Raw genomic sequence first — 14,619 nt, forward strand, 5'->3', positions numbered from 1 at the left:
AATCAGTTGGCAAGAGCAAATGAACAAATGCCCAGTTTACCAAAAATGTCAGGTGTGCCCCCCTAGCGGGGCGTGGAGGAACGTGTGTGGGGGGTTGGCGATGCAAGGTGTCAGGTAGTGGGGCTTGGGGGGGGTCAGGCCCAGCCTCGGGTTGCATGAAGCTGGCGGGTTTGGGGGCTAGCCCTTGGCAATGGTACGGGGAGCTAGGGAGTGGGGGGGCATCAGCCCCTGGCACTGGTGTGGGGAGCTCGGGGGTGTGGGGGGGGGACATCAGCCCCAGCTCCTGGCAATGGCTTGGGGAGCTGGAGTGGGGGAGGGGTCAGCCCCAGTCCTGGCAGTGGTGTGCAGAGCTCGGGGGTGGGGTCAGCCTTGGCCATGGCATGTGGAGCTGGGGAGGGTAGGAAGGGTCAACTCCAGATCCTGGCCATGGCATGCAGAGCTCAGGAAGGGGAGAAGGGGTCAGTCCCCAGTGGCATGGAGCTGTGGGGGGAGGTCAGCAGCCCCAGGCAGGCGGCACCAGGTTCCAGATCTCTCAGCCCCAGCTGTGGTCAGGAGGCGGAGAGGAGCCAGTGAGCAGGGCCAGGGGGCAGAGAGGAGCCCTCGGCCGGCCTGTGACCCAACAGGAGCAAGTGGTGGGCAGGGGCTGGGGTGGAGAAGAGCTGGCAGGGCCTTGATGTGCAGCCCAAGTAGAGCAGGCAGGGCCGGGCCAGGGCCCCTTCAGAGCTTGGGCCCGGTGCCATGCCACTACTGGCGCCATTATAAACCTGGTATTCGGCATATTATACGGTCCCTTGGAAACCACAGAACTGCTTCTATCATTCTGCTTTCTCCTTTTCAGCCCTACTCCAACTCAGCTCTCAGTCCCTTCCCTGGGAACTCCAAGGCCAATCATCCTGGTCATGCTTATCTGGCTATACCTACAACTGCTGCCTATTAGACTCTGCTACTTAGTCTCCCCTATCACAAGGCTATTTCCCAGGCAGCTGCTTGCTTGCATGCATGCACACAAACATGCACACTAATCCTTTGTCTCACTTCCTGTTCCTAATCCCTAGTGTCCTTTGGATGGATGTGCCCTCTACCAGCTAGACGACCCAAATCTTTCCATCCAGGAGGGGCATCCAATAATAAGCAAGTTCATAGTAGAATATATTTTCACTTTGCTAATAGTCAAGGTGTGGTCAGTGTCACAATCAGTACTGTGGAATGTGCAAGTGTTCTGCACTAAGGGTAGGTCTTACCTCCTGATGATAATAAGGTCTAATTAGTGCCAGTAGCCTGATCGTGGATGTCAGCATGATACTTTGTGGTGATCTTTTCCTGTAAAATATGAATTGGTAATGTGTATATATAGTAAATAAAGTAGTTCTAGACATCATTCCTGACATCGGGTCTTGTACTCAAACTCTATTATCCAACAAATCATTGTGCCATTTGGGTGAGAGAGAGAGAGAGAGAGAGAGAGAGAGAGAGATGAAAACCATTTAAATGGTGCTTCTCCTTTTCCCTATAATTGTTATGACCTGGGTGAAACCTTCCTATGGGTTGAGTTAAAATCTCATTCAGACTGATGTGTGAACACACCCTTCTCTCAAGATAGTTGTAAGAAACACTTAAGGGGCAACTCCTAAAACAAAGTCCAGAGTCTTCCCAGAAACTAGCACCAGGTGGGTGGAGGGACTTCAGGTTTCCAAGTGGCTTAAAGGTAAGTGACTTTTGGGCTTACCTTTAAAGACTGGGTGGTTTTGAGATGTTGGACAAGTCATTTTGGCCAGGTTCTCCAAGTATCATTATCCCCATTTTACAGATAGGAAAATTGAGTGACAAAGAGGCAAAGGCTCAGATCCTCATTTAGACATTTAGAATTAGGTCCCTAAATATCTTAGTTATTTGTTACTCAGTTTCCCTATCTGTAACTTGGAGATAATGATACTGATGTCCTTTGTAAGGCACTTTGAGATCTACTGATAAAAAGTACTATGTATCAGAGGGGTAGCCGTGTTAGTCTGGATCTGTAAAAGCAACAAAGAGTCCTGTGGCATCTTATAGACTAACAGACGTATTGGAGCATGAGCTTTCGTGGGTGAATACCCACTTCGTCGGATGCCAGGTCAATACATAGGGTGGACAGAGCAAGCTCCTATTCCATCCCCGTTTCAAAAATCAATTTAATATACAGTCCTCAAATTAAGGACATATCAAATATTAAACTGATAAGAACAGATAGTAGATAATGTTTTCACCTCTCAGCTCACAGAGAGCTGAGAAGCGAGTACTATGTAAGAGATAGGTATTATTTATTAATTTTCAATTTGAAATTTATTCTTGTAGACAGTGTTGTTGTAGTTGTGTCTGTCCCAAAATATTAGAGAGACAAGGGCCTTGGCTACACTGGCAATTCACAGCGCTGCACTTGCTGCGCTCAGGGGTGTGAAAAAACAACCCCGAGTGCAGCGAGTGCAGCGCTGTAAAGCACCAGTGTAATCAGCGCCTGCGGCGCTGCACGCTCACTCGCAGCGCTGCAAGCTATTCCCCTCAGAGAAGTAGAGTACTTGCAGCACTGCGAGAGAGCTCTTGCAGCGCTGGTGGCGCGACTACACTCGCGAGTGTAGCCAAGGCCAAGGTGTTGGTCAGAGAGATAAGCTTTCAAGTTTACACAGAACTCTTCTTCAGGTCTGTGAAAAGCAATGTCTAAGCTCAAAAGCTCTGTCTCTCTCACCAACAGGTCCAACAAAAGATAATATCTCAGCCATTGCGTCTAATTTGAAATACAGTCATTGGGGGGAAAAAAGACTTAAGTAGTTTCAAATGTCCTGGTCCTGTACTCCACCTTAGGAAGTTTATAATTTTTACAACTAAACATTCCACTTTAAAAAAAAAAGTTTCCTTTCCTCTAGTGTGTGTGAAAGGCCCCCACAAAGAGGAAACAGACAGCTAATACTGCAAGGAGTTCCATGTCAATAGGTCCTTTACACTGACTGCCCCATTATGCCTGGGTCTTCCCACACCACCCAGAGTTCTTGACAGGATCAGGACACATGTGAGGTTGCAGGAGAAAAGGAACCTGACTATACTGCAAGTGCTGTCAGATGCACAAAGGAAACAAGATGGAAAAAAATTCTTCTAATCTTTCAGTTTCAGTAATCTTAGGTATTGCTTCTTGTAACTGTAGAAAAAATGAGGCATAAGAGTGATTAAGACAACGTACCTTGAACAATTTGAACTAGAGTGCATAATAATCCAAGAATCTCAAAGAGATTTACAAACATTAATAAAGTAGGGTAAGAAATAATGATCTGGATTATCGGACACGTTAGTACTACTAATTTGCATATGCCTAGCATCATTCACCAGAAAATGTTAAAGTACTTTACAAACTTTAAGTAGTTTTACATCCTTGTTAAGTATTATTGTACCCATGTTATAGTTTAGTGACTTGAGACATAAAAAAGTGTAAGGTCAGGCTATGCCAAAAAGGTGTTAATGGCTGCCATCAAGAGAGTCTTTGATTCAAAGACAGTCGTAGACCTAAGTGGTGGTGAGAATACTAACTGAAATGAGCAATTAATCTCCTTTATGTAGTAGAGACAGCTACAAAAACTGGAGGAACCACCCAAGGCAGGTGACAAGTCAGACCCAAGCCCTATGGACTGAGAGCGTTTCCCTGATTGCAAAGGCAGGGGCTAGGATATTGGATTTGAACCTGCATGCTGGAGCAACAAACCCAGAAGACAAGTTCTGAGGCCTGGTATACACTACGAGTTTAGGTCGACTTTAGCAGCATTAAATCGAATTAATCCTGGACACGTTCACATGACGAAGCCCTTTCTTTCGACTTAAGGGGCCCTTTAAACCGGTTTCTTTACTCCACCTCCGACGAGGGGATTAGCGATAAAATCGGCCTTAGCGGGTCGGAATTGGGGTAGTGTGGACGGAATTCGACATTATTGGCCTCCGGGAGCTATCCCACAGTGCTTCATTGTGACCGCTCTGGACAGCACTCTCAACTCAGATGCACTGACCAGGTAGACAGGAAAAGCCCCGCGAACTTTTGAATTTCATTTCCTGTTTGCCCAGTGTGGAGAGCACAGGTGACCACGCAGAGCTCATCAGCACAGGTAACCGTGATGGAGTCCCAGGATCGCAAAAGAGCTCCAGCATGGACCGAACGGGAGGTACGGGATCTACTCGCCATATGGGGAGATGAATCAGTGCTAGCTGAACTCCGTAGCAGTAAATGAAATGGCAAAATATTAGAAAAGGTCTCCAAGGCCATGAAGGACAGAGGCCATAACAGGGACGCACAGCAGTGCCGCGTGAAAATTAAGGAGCTACGGCAAGCCTACCACAAAGCCAGAGAGGCAAACGGAAGGTCCAGGGCAGAGCCGCAAACATGCCGCTTCTACGCGGAGCTGCATGCCATGCTAGGGGGTGCAGCCACCACTACCCCAACCGTGTGCTATGACTCCGTCACTGGAGAAACACACAGGGAAGAGGGTTCAGGGTACGAGGAAGAGGAGGATAAAAATAATGTAGATAGCTCACAGCAGCAAGGAAGCGGAGAAACCGGTTTCCCCAACAGCCAGGATATGTTTTTCACCCTGGACCTGGAACCAGTAACCCCCGAACTCACCCAAGGTGTGCTCCCAGACCCTGAGGGCACACAGGGGACCTCTGGTGAGTGTACCTTTGTAAATATTACACGTGGTTTAAAAGCAAGCGTGTTTAATGATTAATGATTAATTTGCCCTGGCAATCGCGGCCAGTACAGCTACTGGAAAAGTCTGTTAACGTGTATGGGGATGGAGCGGAAATCCTCCAGGGACATCTCCAGAAAGCTCTCCTTGATGTACTCCCAAAGCCTTTGCAAAAGGTTTCTGGGGAGGGCTGCCTTATCCCGTCCGCCATGGTAGGACACTTTACCACGCCAGGCCAGTAGCACGTAGTCTGGAATCATTGCATAACAAAGCATGGCAGCGCATGGCAGCGTATGCAGACAACATCCATTCCTTATCTCTCTTTGTTATCCTCAGGAGAGTGATATCATTCACGGTCACCTGGTTGAAATGGGGCAATTTTATTAAGGGGACATTCAGAGGTGCCCGTTCCTGCTCAGCTGAACAGAAATGTTCCCCGCTGTTAGCCACGCGGTGGGAGCAAGGGGTAAAGTGATCATCCCAGAGAATTAGGTGGGGGGGCTGGGGGTTAGTTGGGTTTGTGCTGCATGTTAACCAGGGAACCGCAGCCCCTCCCTTTTACATTGCAAACCCATTTTAAATGGCCAACCCAACGGGTGCTTGGTATGGGAAATGAGGGTGCTACTGTTTGAAACCATTCCCACATGTTAAGAAGGTTAAAAAAGCCAAAAGACTGTGGCTTACCATGGCTGCCTGCAAGCCGAAATCTGTTGCCTGGCACTGCGTGAGTGATCTCTTACACCAAACCAGCAGGCCCTCAATATAAGAGGAAAAATGCAACCTTGTAATGAAAGCACATGTGCTGTGTAATGTGAACAGCAAAATTTAACGTGAAAGAGTGTACCCATTGTTCTCTAAAACGTGTCTTTTTTAACCACCTCTCCCTTCTCCTCCACCAGCTGCAAATGTTTCTCCTTCACAGAGGCTAGTGAAGATTAGAAGGAGAAAACGGCGGACTCGGGATGACATGTTCACGGAGCTCCAGATGTCCTCCCACGCTGAAAGAGCACAGCAGAATGCGTGGAGGCAGTCAATGTCAGACTACAGAAAAGCACAGTATGAATGAGAGGAGAGGTGGCGGGCTGAATCGCGGGATGAACAGAGCAAGTGGCGGGCTGAAAATGATAGGTGGCGTCAGCTTGCAGACAGAAGGCAAGAGTCGATGCTCCGGCTGCTGGAGCATCAAACTGATATGCTCCTGCGTATGGTTGAGCTGCAGGAGAGGCAGCAGGAGCAGAGACCGCCGCTACAGCCCCTGTGTAACCAACAGCCCTCCTCCCCAAGTTCCATAGCCTCCTCACCCAGACGCCCAAGAACACGGCGGGGGGGTCTCCAGCCACCCAGTCACTCCACCCCAGATGATTGCCCGAGCATCAGAAGGCTGGCCTTCAATAAGAGTTAAAGTTTTAAACTGCAGTGTGTCCTTTTCCTTCCCTCCTCCCCTACCCATCCCGCGCTACCTTGGCAATTATCCCCCTAGTTGTGTGATGAATTAATAAAGAATGCATGAATGTCAAGTAACAATGACTTTATTGCCTCTGCAAGCGGTGCTCGAAGGGGGAGGGGAGGGTGGGATGGTTGGTTTACAGGGAAGTAGAATGAACCAGGTGGGGGGGTGGGGCGGAGGATTCATCAAGGAGAAACAAACAGAATTTTCACACTGTAGCCTGGCCAGTCACAAAACTCGTTTTCAAAGCTTCTCTGATGCGCACCGCGCCCTGCTGTGCTCTTCTAACCGCCCTGGTGTCTGGCTGCGCGTAATCAGCGGCCAGGCGATGTGCCTCAACCTCCCACCCCGCCATAAATGTCTTCCCCTTACTCTCACAGATATTGTGGAGTGCACAGCAAGCAGCAATAACAATGGGGATATTCTTTTAGCTGAGGTCTGAGCGAGTCAGTAAGCTGCGCCAGCGCGCTTTTAAACGTCCAAATGCACATTCCACCACCATTCGGCACTTGCTTAGCCTGTAATTGAACAGGTCCTGACTGTCCAGGCTGCCTGTGTACGCTTCATGAGCCATGGCATTAAGGGGTAGGCTGGGTCCCCCAGGATAACTATAGGCATTTCAACATCCCCAATGGTTATTTTCTGGTCCGGGAAGAAAGTCCCTTCCTCCAGCTTTCGAAACAGATCAGAGTGCCTGAAGACACGAGCATCATGTACCTTTCCCGGCCATCCCATTGATGTTGGTGAAACATCCCTTGTGATCCACCAGGGCTTGCAGCAGCATTGAAAAGTAACCCTTTCGGTTTATGTACTCGGTGGTTTGATGCTCCGGTGCCAAGATAGAGATATGGGTTCCGTCTATCGCCCCACCACAGTTTGGGAATCCCATTGCAGCAAAGCCATCCACTATGGCCTGCACGTTTCCCAGAGTCACTACCCTTGATATCATCAGGTCTTTCATTGCCCTGGCAACTTGGATCACAGCAGCCCCCACAGTAAATTTGCCCACTCCAAATTGATTCCCGACTGACCGGTAGCTGTCTGGAGTTGCAAGCTTCCACAGGGCTATCGCCACTCGCTTCTCAACTGTGAGGGCTGCTCTCATCCTGGTATTCTGGCGCTTCAGGGCAGGGGAAAGCAAGTCACAAAGTTCCATGAAAGTGCCCTTACGCATGCGAAAGTTTCGCAGCCACTGGGAATCGTCCCACACCTGCAGCACGATGCGGTCCCACCAGTCTATGCTTGTTTCCCGGGCCCAGAATTGGCATTCCACGGCATCAACCTGCCCCAGTAACACCATGATTTGCACATTGCTGGGGCCTGTGCCTTGTGAGAGGTCTATGTCCATGTCAATTTCCTCATCACTCTTGTCGCCGCACTGCAATCGCCTCCTCGGCTGGTCCGGGTTTTGCTTTGGCATGTCCTGGTTCTGCATATACTCCAGGACAATGTGCGTGGTGTTCATAGTGCTCATAATTGCCGCGGTGATCTGAGCGGGCTCCAGGATCCCAGTGCTATGGCGTCTGGTCTGAAAAAAGGCGCGAAACTAGTATCTGACGGAGGGAGGGAGGGAGGGAGGGAGGGGCGAGTGACGACATGGCGTACAGGTACAGGGAATTAAAATCAACAAAGGTGGCTGTGCATCAGGGAGAAACACAAACAACTGTCACACAGAATGTCCCCCCCCAAAGATTGAACTCAAAACCCTGGGTTTAGCAGGCCGTTCATTTCACGGAGGGAGGAGGAAGCAAATGAATACAGAACAAATCTATTTTTTACATCTTAAGCTGGCAGACGACGGTGCAGCATGACTGATAGCCCTCGGCATCTTCTGGGTGCTTGGCAGAAAATTCTGGGCGCTTGGCAGAAAATAGCATACTACGACTGATAGCCATCATCGTCAAGACAGTTCGATAGGACTGAGCATGTCTGCCCAGGTGCCCATGATTGACAGCCACTGCAGTACGATGACGATGGATACCAGTCGTAATATACCATCTTCTACCAAAAGGCAAGGGGCTGCTGTTGTGTGCAATGCAGCCCCACGTCTGCCAGCCCGTCTGCCAGCAACCAGATCGCCGATGAAGGCTACCAGTCATACTGCACCTTCTACTGCCAAAAGGCAATTAGCTGCTGCTGTGTAGCAATGCAGTACCACGTCTGCCGGCACTCAGAGGACATATGGTGACGGTGAGCTGACCTGAACTGAGCAGGCTCCATGCTTGGCGTGGTATATTGTCTGCACAGGTAACCCAGGTAAAAAGGCGCCAATCGATTGTCTGCCGTTACTCTGACAGAGGGGGAGGTGCCTGACGACATGTACCCAGAACCCCCCGCGACACTGTATTGCATCATTCAGGCATTGGGATCTCAACCCAGAATTCCAATGGGTGGCGGAGACTGCGGGAACTGTGGGATAGCTACCCACAGTGCAATGCTCCGGAAGTCGACGCTAGCCTCGGTACTGTGGACGCGGTCCGCCGACTTAATGCACTTAGAGCATTTTATGTGGGGGGATACACAATCGGCTGTATACAACCGATTTCTATAAAACCGGCTTATATAAATTCGACCTAATTTCGTAGTGTAGACATGTCTACACTACATGGTTAGGTTGATGTAAGCTGACTTGTGTCAACCTAGCTGTGCAAGTGTCTTCACTTAAATTTGACTCCCGCAGACATAAGTGCCTCTCTATGCTGATTTAGGGCTTGTCTACACTTACATTTTATAGCGCTCTAACTTGCTGGCTCAGGGGTGTGAAAACCCTGAGTGCAGCAAGTCTGAGCGCTTTAAAGCGCTAGTGTAGACAAACTCCGAGCGCTGGGAGCTGTGCTCCCAGTGCTTGGAGCTAATCCCCTCGTGGAGGTGGATTACCAGGAGTGCTGAGCGAGCTCTCTCCCAGTGCTCACACGCGACCACACTCGCACTTCAAAGCGCTGCTGCAAGCGCTTTGAAATTACCATTGTAGCCATGCCCTTAGAAACACCACCTCTCCGAGCAGAGTAGAGTCATGCTTACATTGACTTTTACTGGCTTTCAGGAGCTGTCCCACAATACAATCAATACAAATACTCCTGGTGAAGATGCACACCACTGACACAAGTAGCTAAGTATGCACACACACAAGCAATTTAATAACGTAAGTTAGGTTGACATAATTTTGTAGTGTAGACATGGCCCTTGAGAGGAAAGAAATGGAGTTCTTTGACACAGAGCTCACTTGAGTGACACATCTGGGGATTTATGAGTAAGGAAACTGCTTGCTGTTGTTTATTTTTACTGTGTTCCGTGAAACAGGACTTTGTTAAAAATATTCCTAATATTACTGATTTCTCATCCCAATAGAAACAAACAGGCCATAGGCCCTGAATTACTTCCCAATTATTTTTCTGTTTATATTATCAAAAAGAAGATTATGGGGTGATTTGATTAGAGTATGAGAACCTTAATGGGGAGAAAATATCAGGTGCAAATGGGCTCTTTAACCTAGGGGCTGCTGTGTGCTAGAAAGTTAGGTCTGCTTAACTACATTGGTCAGGACTGTGAAAAATGTCATGCCCTGTGTAGACACTGGTAGGTTAATAGAAGAATTCTGTCGACCTAGCTACTGGCTCTTGGAAAGATGGATTTACTACCATGATGGAAGAACCCCATCGCTGTAGTAAATGTCTACACTATAGAGTTACAGTGGCGCAGTTGCAGCAATGCAGCGGTGCCACTGTAGAGTTTATACAGAAAATTAGGTCAGTTTAACTATGTCACTCGGGGGGTGTAAAAAGTCCACACACTTGAGTTGCATTGTTATGCTGACCTAAGTCCCTGTGTAGGCCATGCTAGATTGATGGAAGAAATCTTCTTGGCTGGGTCCCAAGGGGGAGGGGCCCCCCAAAATGAAGCTGTGGACCGGGCCCCACTAACTCTAAATCCACCACTGGAGAAAGACATAACAAGAACCAATGGCTGGAAGGTAAAGCCAGACAAATTAAAATTAGAAATAAGGCATTAATTTTTAAAAGTAAGGATGATTAACCATTGGAACAACAAATTTCTAAGGGATGTGGTGGATTCTCCATTCCTTAAAGTCTGGATGCCTTTCTGGAAGATATGCTTTTGTCAAACAAGTTATTAGGCTCAATACTGGATTGAAGTCTATGGCCCGTGTTATACAGGAGGTCAGACTAGATGATCTAATGGCCCTTCTGACCTTAAGAGTTTTGAACGTTGGTTAACTGCATGTAGGCAGAAAGATTGAAGTCTACACTTCAGCCCACCCCTTGCACAGTCGTAGCTGCTCAGCTGAACCATGCCTCCATCCCCCCCAGGGCTGGCATCACCGCTGGCCCCCCTGCACATTCCTCTGCACTCCAGAAGGGGTGTATGCCCCACTTTTGTTGTTGTTGTTGCAAAAGTGGGCATTTGGCCTGTATTGCTCTTGTATATGCAACCAGAGAATCTATATAATGGTGTGAGGTGAGGATAAGAAATAACCCTTCTAACACAGAAATCATAAATGCCGACGCTGGGGACCTGATTCTGTTCCAATCCGAATCAATGGGAGTAGTTTTGTCACTGTCACTCTTTTCACTGGGAGCAGGACCTAGAACCATCAGAATCAGCAGTTTCTTCCCTTTTCAGATGTTTTCCTACAGCAACCCACCTGCCATCTCTCAAGAGCCTAGAGAGAGAGAGTTCACTGGGGCTCTGGCAGCTTTAAAGCTACCGACACACTGCAAAATCCTTCACGAACAGTAGGGAAGTGCAGTGTGAAACCTGTGCCCAGTGACCAACCCCCTCCCCCCACCAAGAGAATGCGGTGCGTGCGGAGCAGGGCTTAATGCTTCCCGGGAAAAGGTGTGGTGGCTATTTGCAGGCGTGATTCAGACGATGGCTGGCCCGAGGGCTGGCCGGCTGAGCGATTTCGTGCAGCTTCCACTGTATTTGAAAAAAAGCCTTAACAATGAGCCCGAAATGCAGGCGCCGCCCCGGGGCCGAGGACGAAGCCGGCGCGTGGCAGCCCCTGCCGAGGGCACGACGCCTCCACCTGTGCGCGGGGCGCGCTCACCAAAATGGAGCGGCGGCGGCGGCGGCGGCCGAGCCCGGCAGCAGCGAGCGAAGTTCCCTCCCGCAGCCAGCAGCCAACTCTCCCCGAGCCGGGGGGCGGAGCCACGAGGCAGAGAGAGGCTCAGGTCTGGGGAGCGCTGCACCAATACAAGCCAGCCCAGGAGAGCGGCTCCCTCCCTGTGTGTGACCCTCCCCCACGCTGTGCAGCCATGGCGTGTGAGGAAGGAGAAACTCTTCCAAGAGCTCACAGGGCGCCCTAGCAGCCCCCAGCCTCGTCACCTCCCATGCCCAGGAGAGGGTGAGAGCGCCCACACCCAAGCCGGACCTGCCCCGGCTCGCGGGGGCGCGCGCCCCCTCCCCAGGGCTCTGGTCTAAGGCAGTGCCTCCCCTCGCCCCCGGAGCGCGTCGCTGCGCCTGTTTCAATGGAGCCGCCTCACGTTCAGCCCGGGAGCAGCGTGGCAAGCTGCAGCCCCAGCATCGCCCCGTCCAGCCCCCCGAAAGGCAACACGCCTGGCAGCCTCCGGCACCGCCGTGTCCCCGGGGAGCCTAGGGCCCAGCTGCCAACTCGCCTCCCACCCTCCCGGGGGGGCGCCGCTGGCCGGAGGCTCCCGCACCTGCGTTGAGTTTGCAGCCCTGAGGGGGTAGCTGGGCAGAGCCCAGCCCGGCTCCCCGGGAAGGGACCAGCCCGGGCACGTGGCCTGGCCAGTCCCTGCACCGAAAGCCCCGGGGCGGCTGCGGGCGGGGGGTTGCGCGGCAGCCTGGGAGGGGGGTTCAGGGCGATCGCTGCTGCTGACACCTTGTTACTTCCTGCTTCGCAACCCCAGGGCCCGACCCATCTCGGCGGAGGGATCCGCTCGCCTCCACCAGCCTCCGCCCATTTCTGCTTCTGCTTTTTTTTTTCTTTTGCAAGAAAATAATTTGACAGCGATTTGCTGACACTGGGATTTTGCATCAGCGATTACAAGAAAGAAACCCCCCAACAACCTCTCCCCCGATCACTAGACGGGGCGCGCAAAGGGGGATCATGCAAAAGGTAAGTCCAGGTTCTTGGAGCCTTTCCTAGCGTGGGGTTGCAAAGTGTGTGGGGAGGTGGGTGGATATTTCTACCACTCCTTCTTCGCTCCCAGTGCAATTGCTTAGGGGAGGGTGTATTGCATGGGGGAAGGGGAGGGAGGAGTATGTTTCCTGGCGGAGCGATATTTGTTTACAGGATGAGATCTGTACTGTAAGTAAAGTAGGACCGAGCAAAGGCAGTTCTGTAATAAATTAGTATTTAAATTGCACCATCAACGCCCCCCAAAAAGGGAAAAATTGTGCCCAGTCCGGCCAGGTCTGTGCTCCCGGATCCTGCATGCACTTGTTGCAGATTTACACCAGGTAGGCAAATGCTTAACAAGTTTCATTTTGCATTAGCTGGGGCACCCCTAAATAAAGAAAAAGTTTGCAGCTCACTCTCGCTCTGTAGTGCTGAGTAGGCGAGGCCCTCCCTGCAGCCTCTTCCCTCTGTTGTAAGACATCCCAGCAGGGAGAAGAGGACAGCCGGGCTGGCAGTTTATTACAGTGTCCTGTGCTTGCGCCTTTTTTTTGGGGTGGGGGTGGGGTGTGCGCGTATGTGCAGGCCTTAGGGAATGTAATTAAAGGAATGTATGTGATAAAGTTCTTAATCTGCAACCGAGAAACCGCAGGACTCCTTAGGGATGAATCTTTTCACAGGGTGCATTTGTGTCAATGCTGTGCTGTGGCAAGTTACTGTATGCGTGGATTTGGCACTTGATAATATGCTGCCATACCTGCCTACAGTGGAAAATAGAAAAACCTGAGATTTTCATCTTGGCCACTCCCTAAATCTCTGCCCTACGATTTCTCCTTGGCAAGTGACAAAAAATATTGCCTAAGATAAAAGTGTGCTTTTAAAATCAGGAAAATAATATGTTCCAGTACTTTATGATTCCGAAAAACGTGGCTCTTAGAATTGCCTTTTTGCAGCCTGCCTGTAGAGGTTCCTCCCATATTCTATTCAGTGTCACATTCAGAGCTGCAATACTGAAAGTCCAGAGACTCTGGAGGCAGGCCCCAGAGTTTGAAAAATCCCTACTTCTCAGGCCAAATGCTTGACATTAAGTAGGGGTGTATGCTGAGGGCTTTGCATTTAAAAGGGGTTTGGGCTTGATGTGCACCCCTGAAAAGGGTTTTTAGGATTTAAAGTAATGAGGGCTGGTGGTGGTTGCTTCTTGGGGAAGTTGGAAAGGGATGTGGATTCAGGTTCTGAAACATTTTGCTGTAATTGTACTTTATATTGTGATCTCATAGGGCAAGATAATGGCTTGGTTCCTACTTAATGGCCAGTAAATAGCTTGAAAATACTGGAGAAGAAATGGTACTTTGAATTAGCTGTACAGGGTGGCTGACAACATTCAAGTGATCTGTGTGTCGCATACTTGAAATATTAATTTGCTAACTTAATTCAAATTATGTGAATCTGTTTCTAACAAGATCACAATTTAAGTTTTCTATCTGAGATTATTGTCTAAACGGGCTGTTGCAGCTGAATCACATGGTTGCATAAGAATTTATTTTTTGATATTTTTCTTCGACAATTATATTATTGCTTTCCTCAGATAAGGAATGCACAGTAGACTGGTCACTGTCACTGAGTTTAAGCACATAACTACTTAATTTTGTGGTCTCTTGAAATGTGTGGAGTAAGGAGCTGAACTGTACACCAGATGTCTAAATACGAGACAGATGTTTTACAAGTAAAATTAATAATCACTTAACCAGTTAATAAATGGATAATGCTTTCTTCCTCCTTTGCTTGCTTTATAGATTAGTTTTTCATGTCTATCAGTCAGTTACCTACACTTGACTCTTCACATGTAAACTTTGCAAATTTTGTATTTTAGGTTTAATAAATTAATACACCTTTGCTGTGCCAACAAATTGCTTAAGATAGGTGCAGATCCTTACAGACTGAAATAACAGAGCATTAGAAAATGTGAATAATAATGAAACTATTTGTGAGAAAATGTTGTGATTATTTTAGTTGCCAGAGACATACAAGTTTAACCAGTGATTAACTGGTTAAACTTGTATGTCTCTGGCAACTAAAATATTACTTTAAGACATGAATATGGAGTGAGCCCTGCACAGGGGTCCACTCATGTGGAGAACTTTGCGGGGTCAGAGCCTAAATATTTTCCTTTTTTCAAAACCTGTAAATATGTTTTGTGCCTTAATTAAATAACCTATCTTTATGGTATCAGTGTACGGATGAACTATTTGTATGCATAGTTTTCATGCACAGAACATTTTTTTTGTATCATTTATTTAATTTGTGGTCTTGATTGGACATTAATTGGCCTGGAGCAGAGCTATTTCTCTGACATCCTAGGTATTACAATCTTATGGGTA

At 48.9% G+C, this 14,619-nt stretch overlaps 1 protein-coding gene and 1 pseudogene across 7 annotated transcripts in view; one reads left to right on the forward strand and one right to left on the reverse strand.

Annotated features, from left to right (window-relative positions):
* Nucleotides 1–2,080: 2,080 nt before the first annotated feature.
* LOC117875662 lies at nucleotides 2,081–2,273 on the reverse strand (annotated as a pseudogene).
* A 9,109-nt stretch (nucleotides 2,274–11,382) lies between these two features.
* Nucleotides 11,383–14,619, forward strand: part of TRERF1 (transcriptional regulating factor 1) — a 140,273-nt gene continuing 137,036 nt past the window's right edge. For 4 of the 7 annotated variants that reach the window (XM_034764495.1, XM_034764501.1, XM_034764500.1 and 1 more), the window contains exons 1-2: nucleotides 11,383–11,506; nucleotides 12,033–12,241. The gene's annotated coding sequence lies outside the window, so the exon portion shown is untranslated. Of the gene's footprint in view, nucleotides 11,507–12,009; nucleotides 12,242–12,432; nucleotides 12,586–14,619 lie in introns of those variants that run through there. The other 3 variants (XM_034764498.1, XM_034764497.1, XM_034764499.1) reach the window with 3 other exon arrangements.

Source organism: Trachemys scripta, chromosome 3, assembly GCF_013100865.1.
Source record: "Trachemys scripta elegans isolate TJP31775 chromosome 3, CAS_Tse_1.0, whole genome shotgun sequence".
NCBI lineage: Eukaryota > Metazoa > Chordata > Testudines > Emydidae > Trachemys > Trachemys scripta.